The following is a 12,276-nucleotide window of genomic DNA, read 5'->3' as shown; positions in this document are numbered from 1 at the left end:
TGGTTAGTTGTGCGAAGTTGTGAACCATGGTATTGGCATCATGTTTTTGGCGCCATTACCAGGGAAAGAAAGAGCAATGAATTTTACATAATCAAAGTGTAATCACAATTTCTGCGCACCAAGTTTTTGGCGCCGTTGCCGGGGATTGTTCGAGTTTGGACAACTGACGGTTCATCTTGTTGCTCAGATTAGGTAATTTTCTTCTTATTTTGTTTTCAAAAATTTTTCAAAAATATTTTCTTCTTTTTCATTTTTTCCAAAAAAATATTTTCAAAAAAAATTTTAAAATAAAAATGTTTTCAAAAATAAATTATTCTATGGCTTCAAAACTTTCAAGAATGAATTCTAGAGTTTCATGGTAACATGTTGAATCCTATCTGGCTGAAAAGCCATACCCAAACTCCTTTGGGATTGGTTTTCAACTAATCACCTCAATGGATGTAAATCCATTCTAAAGCTTGAGTGGCTATTAAGCCATGTCTGACCCTTTGATTGGAGCTTTAGACTAAAAGAGCACAAGATTCCTGGAATTTATGTTAAAGATTTTGAAATCCTTATTTTTGTTTTTCAAATAATTTTTGAAAAAAATACAAAAAAATTTATAAAATCATAAAAATCAAAAATATTTTTGTGTTCTTGTTTGAGTCTTGAGTCATGTTATAAGTTTGGTGTCAATTGCAAATTCATCTTGCATTTTTTCGAAAAATTCATGTATTCATAGTGTTCTTCATGATCTTCAAGTTGTTCTTGGTAAGTCTTCTTGTTTGATCTTGATGTTTTCTTGTTTTGTGTTGTATGGTGTTTTTCATATGCATTCTTGAATTCTTAGTGCCTAAGGATTAAAGAATTCTAAGTTTGGTGTCTTGCATGTTTCCTTTGCATTAAAAATTTTTCAAAAATAAGTTCTTGATATTCATCTTGATCTTCATAGTGTTCTTGGTGTTCATCTTGACATTCATAGCATTCTTGCATGCATCACATGTTTTGATCTAAAATTCTCATGCATTGCATCATTTTCTTGTTTTTCTCTCTCATCACAAAAATTCAAAAATAAAAAAAAAATATCTTTCCCTCTTTTCTCTCATAATTTCGACAATTAGATTTGACTTTTTCAAAAATTTTTAAAATCTAGTTGTTTTTATGAGTCAAATCAAATTTTCAATTTAAAAATCTTATCTTTTTCAAAATCTTTTTCAAAAATCAATTCTTTTTCATTTTTCTTAGTTATTTTCGAAAGTTATAAAAATATTTTTCAAAAATCTTTTTCTTATTTTTATAGCAAATTTTCGAAAATAACAATAACAATTAATATTTTGATTCAAAAATTTCAAGTTTGTTACTTACTTGTTAAGAAAGATTCAAACTTTAAGTTCTAGAATCATATCTTGTGATTTCTTGTGAATCAAGTCATTAATTGTGATTTTAAAAATCAAATCTTTTTTCCAAAAAAAAACTAATTTTTATCATATATTTTCAAAAATATCTTCTCATCTTATCTTCTTCAAAAATTTGATTTCAAAATATCTTTTCTAACTCCCTAACTTCTTATCTTTTCAAAATTTGTTTCAACTAACTAACTAACTTTTTGTTTGTTTCTTATCTTTTTCAAAACCACCTAACTAACTCTCTCTCTCTGTAATTTTCGAAAATATCTTCCCTCTTTTCCAAAATTTCTTTTTAATTAACTAATTATTTCAATTTTTAAAATCTTAATTTTCGAAAATTACTAACATTTTTCAAAAACTATTTTCGAAAATTACTAACTCTTTTTCAAAAATTATTTTCGAAAATCCTCTCCCTCTCTCATCTTATTCTATTTATTTATTCATCTACTAACATCTCTTCCTCACATCACTCACCAAATTCGAACCCCCCCTCTTCTATCTGTGTTAGAATTTTTCTTCTTCTCTTCTTCTACTAACAATAAGGAACCTCTTTACTGTGACATAGAGGATTCCTCTTCTTTTCTTTTTCTCTTCTCTTTCTTATGAGCAGGGACAAAGAAAAAGGCATTCTTGTTGAAGCTGATCCAGAACCTGAAAGGACTCTGAAGAGGAAACTAAGAGAAGCTAAATTACAACAATCCAAAGACAACCTTATTGAAAATTTCGAACAAGTAAAGGAGATGGCAGCCGAACCTAACAACAATAATGCAAGGAGAATGCTTGGTGACTTTACTGCACCTAATTCCAATTTACATGGAAGAAGCATCTCCATTCCTGCCATTGGAACAAACAACTTTGAGCTGAAACCTCAGCTAGTTTCTCTGATGCAGCAGAACTGCAAGTTTCATGGACTTCCATCTGAAGATCCTTTTCAGTTCTTAATTGAATTCTTGCAGATATGTGATACTGTTAAGACTAATGGAGTAGATCCTGAAGTCTACAGGCTCATGCTTTTCCCTTTTGCTATAAGAGACAGAGCTAGAGTGTGGTTGGACTCTCAACCCAAAAACAGCCTGAACTCTTGGGATAAGCTGGTCACAGCTTTCTTAGCCAAGTTCTTTCCTCCTCAAAAGTTGAGCAAGCTTAGAGTGGATGTTCAAACCTTCAGACAGAAAGAAGGTGAATCCCTCTATGAAGCTTGGGAAAGATACAAGCAGCTGACCAAAAAGTGTCCTTCTGACATGCTTTCAGAATGGACTATCCTGAATATATTCTATGATGGTCTGTCTGAGTTATCAAAGATGTCATTGGATACTTCTGCAGGTGGATCCATTCACCTAAAGAAAACGCCTGCAGAAGCTCAAGAACTCATTGACATGGTTGCTAATAACCAGTTCATGTACACTTCTGAGAGGAATCCTGTGAGTAATGGGACGCCTAAGAAGAAGGGAGTTCTTGAAGTTGATACTCTGAATGCCATATTGGCTCAGAACAAAATATTGACTCAGCAAGTCAATATGATTTCTCAGAGTCTGAATGGAGTGCAAGCTGCATCCAACAGTACTCAAGAGGCTTCTTATGAAGAAGAAGCTTATGATCCTGAAAACCTTGCAATAGCAGAGGTGAATTACTTAGGTGAACCTTATGGAAACACCTATAATCCATCATGGAGAAATCATCCAAATCTCTCATGGAAGGATCAAAGGCCTCAACAAGGCTTTAATAATGGTGGAAGAAACATGTTTAACAATAATAAACCTTTTCCATCATCCACTCAGCAACAGACAGAGAACTCTGAACAAAATACTTCTAATTTAGCAAACTTAGTCTCTGATCTATCTAAGGCCACTGTAAGTTTCATGAATGAAACAAAGTCTTCCATTAGAAATTTGGAAGCACAAGTGGGCCAGTTGAGTAAAAGGATCACTGAAATCCCTCCTAGCACTCTCCCAAGCAATACAGAAGAGAATCCAAAAGGAGAGTACAAAGCCATTGACATAACCAAAATGGCCGAACCCAATGAGGGAGAGGAGGACGTGAATCCCAAGGAGGAAGACCTCCTAGGATGCCCAGTGATCAATAAGGAGTTTCTCTCTGAGGAACCAAAGGAATCTGAGACTCATCTAGAGACCATAGAGATTCCATTGAACCTCCTTATGCCATTCATGAGCTCTGATGAGTATTCCTCTTCTGAAGAGAATGAGGATGTTACTGAAGAGCAAACTGCCAAGTTTCTTGGTGCAATCATGAAGCTAAATGCCAAATTATTTGGTATTGAGACTTGGGAAGATGAACCTTCCTTGTTCACCAATGAACTAAGTGATCTGGATCAACTGACATTGCCTCAGAAGAGACAGGATCCTGGAAAGTTCATAATACCTTGTACCATAGGCACCATGATCTTTAAGGCTCTGTGTGACCTTGGTTCAGGGATAAACCTCATGCCCCTCTTTGTAATAGAGAAACTGGGAATCTATGGGGTGTAAGCTGCTAAAATCTCATTAGAGATGGCAGATAATTCAAGAAAACAGGCTTATGGACAAGTAGAGGACGTGTTAGTAAAGGTTGAAGGCCTTTATGTCCCTGCTGATTTCATAGTCTTAGATACTGGAAAGGAAGAGGATGAATCCATCATCCTAGGAAGACCTTTCCTAGCCACAGCAAGAGCTGTGATTGATGTGGACAGAGGAGAATTGATCCTTCAATTGAATAAGGACAACCTTGTGTTTACAACTCAAGGATCTCTCTCTGCATCCATGGAGAGGAAGCAGAAAAAGCTTCTCTCAAAGCAGAGTCAACCAAAGCCCCCACAGTCAGACTCTAAGTTTGGTGTTGGGAGGCCACAACCAAACTCTAAGTTTGGTGTTGAACTCCCATATCCAAACTCTAAGTTTGGTGTTGGGGGAGTCTCAACAATGCTCTGAACATCTGTGAGGCTCCATGAGAGCCCACTGTCAAGCTATTGACATTAAAGAAGTGCTTGTTGGGAGGCAACCCAATTTCTATTTATCTAACTATATTTTTCTTAGTTATATGTCTTTATAGGTTCATGATCATGAGGAGTCACAAAATAAATATAAAAATTGAAAACAGAATCAAAAACAGCAGAAGAAAAATCACACCCTGGAGGAAGCATCTGCCTGGCATTCAACGCCAGAACAGAGCATGGTTCTGGCGCTGAACGCCCAAAATGGGCAGTATCTGGGCGCTGAACGCCCAAAATGGGCATCATCTGGGCGCTGAACGCCAGAATTGCACCCTGGAGAGGAGATGGCGCTGAACGCCCAGAACAAGCATGGTTCTGGCGTTCAATGCCAGAAATGGGCAATAAATGGGCGTTGAACGCCCAAAATGGGCACCAACCTGGCGCTGAACGCCCAGAGTTGTGTGCAAGGACATTTTACATGCCTAATTTGGTGCAAGGTTGTAAATCCTTGAACACCTCAGGATCTGTGGACCCCACAGGATCACCTCAAGATCTGTGGACCCCACAGGATCCCCACCTACCTCCACTCACTTCTTCTCACCCATCTTTCACACAATCCCATAAACACTCTTCCCCAAAACCCTTCACCAATCACCTCAATCTCTCTTCCCCATCACCTCCTCACCACTCACATCCATCCACTCTTCCCCATAAACCTACCTCATAAACTCCACCTACCTTCAGAATTCAAAATCAATTTCCCACCCAAACCCACCCTAAATGGCCGAACCTTCACCCCCTCCCTTCCCTATATATAGCCCTCCATTCTTCCTCATTTTCACACAACATAACCCTCTCTTCTCTTCTTGGCCGAAACACAACCCCTTCTCCCTCTCCTCCATTTCTTCTTCTTCTTCATCTATTCTTTCTTCTCTTGCTCGAGGGCGAGCAAAATTCTAAGTTTGGTGTGGTAAAAGCATAAGCTTTTTATTTTTCCATTACCATTGATGGCACCTAAGACCGGAGAATCCTCTAGAAAAGGAAAAGGGAAGACAAAAGCTTCCACCTCCGAGTCATGGGAGATGGAAAGGTTCATCTCCAAAGCCCATCAAGACCACTTCTATGATGTTGTGGCCAAGAAGAAGGTGATCCTTGAGGTCCCTTTCAAACTCAAAAGAAATGAGTATCCGGAGATCCGACATGAAATTCAAAGAAGAGGTTGGGAAGTTCTAACAAATCCCATCCAACAAGTCGGCATCCTAATGGTTCAAGAGTTCTATGCCAATGCATGGATCACCAAGAACCATGATCAAAGTAAGAACCCGGATCCAAAGAACTATGTTACAATGGTTTGGGGGAAATACTTGGATTTTAGTCTGGAAAATGTGAGGTTGGCATTTAACTTGCCTATGATGCAAGGAGATGAACGCCCCTACACTAGAAAGGTCAACTTTAATCAAAGGTTGGACCAAGTCCTCATGGACATATGTGTGGAAGGAGCTCAATGGAAGATTGACTCCAAAGGCAAGCCGGTTCAACTAAGAAGATTGGACCTCAAGCCTGTGGCTAGAGGATGGTTGGAATTCATCCAATGCTCCATCATCCCCACTAGCAACCGATCTGAAGTTACTGTGGATCGGGCCATCATGATCCATAGCATCATGATTGGAGAAGAGGTGGAAGTTCATGAGATTATACCTCAAGAACTCTACAAGGTGGCTGACAAGTCCTCCACTATAGCAAGGTTAGCCTTTCCTCACCTCATTTGCCACCTATGCAATTCGGCTGGGATTGACATAGAGGAAGATATCATCATTAAAGAGGACAAGCCCATCACTAAGAAAAAGATGGAGCAAGCAAGAGAGCCCATTCATGGAGCTCAAGAGGCGTATGAAGCTCATCACCATGAGATCCCAGAGATGCCTCAAATGCATTTTCCTCCACAAAACTATTGGGAGCAAATCAACACCTCCCTAGGAGAATTGAGTTCCAATATGGGACAACTAAGGGTGGAACATCAAGAGCACTCCATCATCCTTCATGAAATAAGAGAAGATCAAAAAGCAATGAGGGAGGAGCAACAAAGACAAGGAAGAGACATAGAAGAGCTCAAGGACATCATTGGTTCCTCAAGAAGGAAACGCCACCATCACTAAGGTGGATTCATTCCTTGTTCTTATTTCTTCTGTTTTCGTTTTCTATGTTAAGTGCTTATCTATATTTATGTCTTCATTACATGATCATTAGTAGTTAGTAACCATGTCTTAAAGTTATGAATGTCCTATGAATCCATCACCTCTCTTAAATGAAAAATGTTTTAATTCAAAAGAACAAGAAGTACATGAGTTTTGAATTTATCCTTGAACTTAGTTTAATTATATTGATGTGGTGACAATGCTTCTTGTTTTCTGAATGTATGCTTGAACAGTGCATATGTCTTTTGAAGTTGTTGTTTAAGAATGTTAAATATGTTGGCTCTTGAAAGAATGATAACTAGGAAACATGTTATTTGATAATCTGAAAAATCATAAAAATGATTCTTGAAGCAAGAAAAAGCAGCAAAGAAAAAGCAAGCAGAAAAAGTCAAAAGCTCTTAAAACCAAGAGGCAAGAGCAAAAAGCCAATAACCCTTAAAACCAAAAGGCAAGGGCAAATAAAAAAGGGATCCCAAGGCTTTGAGCATCAGTGGATAGGAGGGCCTAAAGGAATAAAATCCTGGTCTAAGCGGCTAAACCGAGCTGTCCCTAACCATGTGCTTGTGGCGTGTAGGTGTCAAGTAAAAACTTGAGACTGAGCAGTTAAAGTCAAGGTCCAAAACAAAAGAAGAGTGTGCTTAAGAACCCTGGACACCTCTAATTGGGGACTTTAGCAAAGCTGAGTCACAATCTGAAAAGGTTCACCCAATTATGTGTCTGTGGCATTTATGTATCCGGTGGTAATACTGGAAAACAAAGTGCTTAGGGCCACGGCCAAGACTCATAAAGAAGCTGTGTTCAAGAATCATCATACTGAACTAGGAGAATCAATAACACTATCTAAACTCTGAGTTCCTATAGATGCCAATCATTCTGAACCTCAATGAATAAAGTGAGATGCCAAAACTATTCAAGAGGCAAAAAGCTACAAGTCCCGCTCATCTGATTGAAGCTATGTTTCATTGATAGTTTGGAATTTATAGTATATTCTCTTCTTTTTATCCTATTTGATTTTCAGTTGCTTGGGGACAAGCAACAATTTAAGTTTGGTGTTGTGATGAGCGGATAATTTATACGCTTTTTGGCATTGTTTTTAGTATATTTTTAGTAGAATCTAGTTACTTTTAGGGATGTTTTCATTATTTTTTATGTTAAATTTACATTTCTGGACTTTACTATGAGTTTGTGTGTTTTTCTGTGATTTCAGGTATTTTCTGATTGAAATTGAGGGACTTGAGCAAAAATCAGATTCAGAGGTTGAAGAAGGACTGCTGATACTGTTGGATTCTAACCTCCCTGCACTCAAAATGGATTTTCTGGAGCTACAGAACTCGAAATGGCGCGCTTCCAATTGCATTGGAAACTAGACATCCAAGGCTTTCCAGAAATATATAATAGTCCATATTTTGCCCAAAGTTAGATGACGTAAACTGGCGTTCAACGCCAGCTCTCTGCCCAATTCTGGCGTCCAGCGCCAGAAACAAGTTGCAAAGTAGAGTTCAACGCCCAAAATGGCACAAAAGGTGGCGTTCAACTCCAAGAAGGACCTCTACACGTGCAACACTCAAGCTCAGCCCAAGCACACACCAAGTGGGCCCCGGAAGTGGATTTATGCATCACTTACTTACTTCTGTAAACCCTAGTAGCTAGTTTATTATAAATAGGACCTTTTACTATTGTATTAGACATCTTTGGATCTTTGGAATCATCTTTGGATTATCTTTTGATCTATTGATCACGTTTTGGGGGCTGGCCATCTCGGCCATGCCTGGACCTTTCACTTATGTATTTTCAACGGTAGAGTTTCTGCACTCCATAGATTAAGGTGTGGAGCTCTGCTGTTCCTCAAAGATTAATGCAAAGTACTACTGTTTTCTATTCAATTCAACTTATTCCACTTCTAAGATATTCATTCGCACTTCAACCTGAATGTGATGAACGTGACAATCATCATCATTCCCTATGAACGCGTGCCTGACAACCACTCCCGTTCTACCTTCGATTGAACGAGTATCTCTTGGATTACTAATATAGGGGACCGAGTCCGAGATATTGGGATCTTCGTGGTATAAGCTAGATTGATGGCGGCATTCATGAGAATCCGGAAAGTCAAAAAACCTTGTCCGTGTTATTCCGAGTAGGATTCTGGGATTGAATGACTGTGACAAGCTTCAAACTCGCGAGTGCTGGGCGTAGTGACAGACGCAAAAGGATAGTAAATCCTATTCCAGTATGATCGAGAACCTCCAGATGATTAGCCATGCAGTGACAGTGCATCGGAACATTTTCACAGGGAGGAATAGGATGCAACCAACGACAAAGATGATGCCTCCAGACGATTAGCCGTGCTGTGACAGAGCATTTGGATCATTTTCCCGAGAGAGATCGAAAGTAGCCATTGGCACCGGTGACATCCTTACATAAAGCTAGCCATAGAAAGGAGTAAGATTGATTGGATGAAGATAGCAGGAAAGCAGAGGTTCAGAGGAACGAAAGCATCTCTACACGCTTATCTGAAATTCTAACCAATGAATTACATAAGTATTTCTATCCTTATTTTAGTTTTATTTTCGAAAACCCCATTACTATTTTATATCTGTCTGACTGAGATTTACAAGGTGACTATAGCTTGCTTCATACCAACAATCTCCGTGGGATTCGACCCTTACTCACGTAAGGTATTACTTGGACGACCCAGTGCACTTGCTGGTTAGTTGTGCGAAGTTGTGAACCATGGTATTGGCATCATGTTTTTGGTGCCATTACCAGGGAAAGAAAGAGCAATGAATTTTACATAATCAAAGTGTAATCATAATTTCTGCGCACCAGTACGCATAGGGGTGTGCGTACGCACAAGAATCAAATTTTACAATTCTATTTGCTCGCACAAGCTGTGCTAGCGCCCCCAACAGACTGCCTTTCCCAACGTGTGCATGCGCACAGGACTGTGCGTACGCACATATTATAAATCTTCATTGGTTGTGTGCACACACAGGCTGTGCTAGCACTGCCAACAGCAAGCTTTCCCCCATGTCTGTGTACGTACAAGGCCTTGCGTGCACACAGGTATAAAAAATCATAGAGGTGTGTGTGCGCACAAGACTTTGCCTGCGCACGTACCAGAAATCACAAAATTTTGTAACATTGCAGAACTTCAGATTTTAATACCAACCTTTGAATGATCATAACTTCTTCTACAAAAATCTAAATTTTACAAACTTTATATCAATTTTAAGATCCTTCAATGAACTTTAATTCTAAATAAGTTTCAATAAATTTTGAAAGCTAAGGCACAAGTTATGACCCGTCAAAGTTCACACAAAAACTAGTTTTTACCAAAATCCACCAATTGCTCAATTCTTTGCAATACATAGCCAAAACCAAAACAAACCATTCCAACTCCAAATTACATCATAACTTTCCCTTTTTGTCACATTCCACCTTTCATACCAAAGTTTCCTTCACATTTTATTAATATCAACCACCAACACATTGATCAATCATAAATCTATCAATATCAATCATCATAATGAATCTCATTTATTTTCAATCTATATATTTCACACCTAAATTACTCAACTATTATACCATATATTACTACTAATCCATGATTTCTAATCTAATCATGAATCCACTCTCATAATCATCACTGACCCTTAACAACCTCAACAACCAAAACAAAACCTCATCAACAACAATAATTCACACATTCATCATCACCTTCATAATCATTAAATACCAATAATCACCAACAATATATATCATCACACATCATAATCATCATTCAACAATATCCACAACCATCATAAAGGCTCATAATTCTCCTTTTTCACTAAAAACATTATCTCAACAACATTACACATCAATAATCTATCATCATGCTAAATATACTCAAAGTCATCATACATCATATTCATCAATATCCAATTTCAATCCTATCCTATGGTCCACTAGCCTAAGTGTCCAGAGATATTATATATTACATAGAGGAGATCGAAACCATACCTTGTTTGCTCCGCTAAAAGTACACCGCACCAATATTAGAGTCTAACAAGCTTCCAATCTCACCAACAAGCCACCACAGCTCAAACTAACATCATATATATATCAAAATCAAAACCTAATAAACAAAAAACAACTAAACACAAGGGTTTAGTAAAATCTTACCTTACCCAACGAGATTAGGGGTAAAATCCAATAATTACCCACTACTAGAGATCACCTAAACAAGCAAAATCACAAAATCTACTCAAAACTATAACCACAAAAATGCAGAATTCTAGGGCTGGAAACTGAGAATTGAGACGCGATTTCTTACCATATTCACTTAGATAAAATCGAAGAGCTCAACAAGAGCTTCACGTGGCCGCAAACGGCTCATCAATCGGAGTTCTGTAGCTCAAGTTATGACTCCTGGAAGGTGGATGTAAATAGTAACACTATCCCTTCTCCTCTCTTCTCTCAAACTGCGCCCCTCTCTCTCTTTTTGCATCAGATGAGCTGAAATGCTCATTAATGGGTTTATATAAGTTGGGCCTTGGGCTCGATCCAACCCGTTAGCGTTTTTGGTCCGTTTGGCCCACTTTGGGCCAAAACCTTTAAGATTAGTGCCCGGTTTTCAATTTTAAATTATTTTTATCCTTTCAAAATTATAAATCAACTTTCAAAACCTTATTTTCCAAAATACGCGGTACTGGATAGACTAGAGTTGGTACTGCCAGCTTAAGTGCCAGTACGCATTTTTTACAAAAACTTTCGAAAAAGATACATTTTCCAACTCAAAAAAATTCATTGAAACCAAATTTCACCTTTATATTTTCAAATTAAAACTTCTAAATTTTAAATCTATTCCGGGCACTAAAATTATTTTATTAAAACAGTTTTACGTGAAAACTCCGGTTCTTACACAACCTCTTCAATCACAAACAACTCGAGATAATCACTTAAAGTCAGAATTTTCAGCCTTCTCAATCAATCATAATTCAATTAAGTAAATAATCACATTCATCCAAAACAAATCAGTTTAATCGATAAGACACACGTAATCACAAATTACATGTTTTGCATCAATATTGATTCATAAGAATTCTTAAATATAAAATAGTTTCAGAAAATCCCCTACCTCGAATAGCCGAAACCCATAAAATTAAACGTGTCCGCATCCAATAAACCCTTTTTCTCGTGGCCCACAACAGCTGTAGCCGCAATCACAGCTGCACTATATCCGCAGCCACAACAGCAACATGAATTATAAACATGCAATCCCAGAACTCGACCCTACATCACTATTACCTTAGAATCTTTAACAAACCATAATAGAGTACTGATTTTCAAAGGGTTCTAGAACAAAAATGCTTACTGTAACTAAAGAGGAACAGCAGAACCAAGCAGCAGTAGCTTCAACGGTGGTTTTAACGGTCACAATACCGTTAAACAAAACATACAAGAATTGTAGCTCAACCCTAAGGCATTAACATAACTTATGACAAAATAACAAACGGTTAGGGTACTGGGACAAGAGTTACTCACTGTACCAAAACTGAGTCAAAGAACGGAGCAGTTGTAGCTTTGGTGATGATTCTAGCGACGTAGAACAGCAACAGAAAGCTCTGGTGGAGATGCAGCAACCTGGAGACAATGTACCATCCCCTCCTTCTCGCATGCAGCAGCACCAACATCTACTACAGTTATCTTTCTTCTGGTTGGACCTAACCGGCGATGGCGGTGTCTCCTGACAGGTTCTGTAACAGCACCGGTGGTGAGGAAAACC

At 38.1% G+C, this 12,276-nt stretch overlaps 1 non-coding gene across 1 annotated transcript; it reads right to left on the bottom strand.

The window, feature by feature from the left end:
* Window positions 1-2,524: 2,524 nt before the first annotated feature.
* Window positions 2,525-2,632, bottom strand: LOC148563994 (small nucleolar RNA R71). The gene has a single exon (XR_015884926.1). It is a non-coding gene; the product is annotated as a small nucleolar RNA R71 (small nucleolar RNA).
* Between the last annotated feature and the right edge of the window lie 9,644 nt (window positions 2,633-12,276).

The sequence above is a fragment of the Arachis ipaensis genome, chromosome B5 (genome assembly GCF_059453495.1).
Source record: "Arachis ipaensis isolate K30076 ecotype BB chromosome B5, ASM5945349v1, whole genome shotgun sequence".
Lineage (NCBI taxonomy): Eukaryota > Viridiplantae > Streptophyta > Magnoliopsida > Fabales > Fabaceae > Arachis > Arachis ipaensis.
Note: the sequence above shows the minus strand (reverse complement) of the source record. Positions and strands in the feature narration are given on the sequence as shown.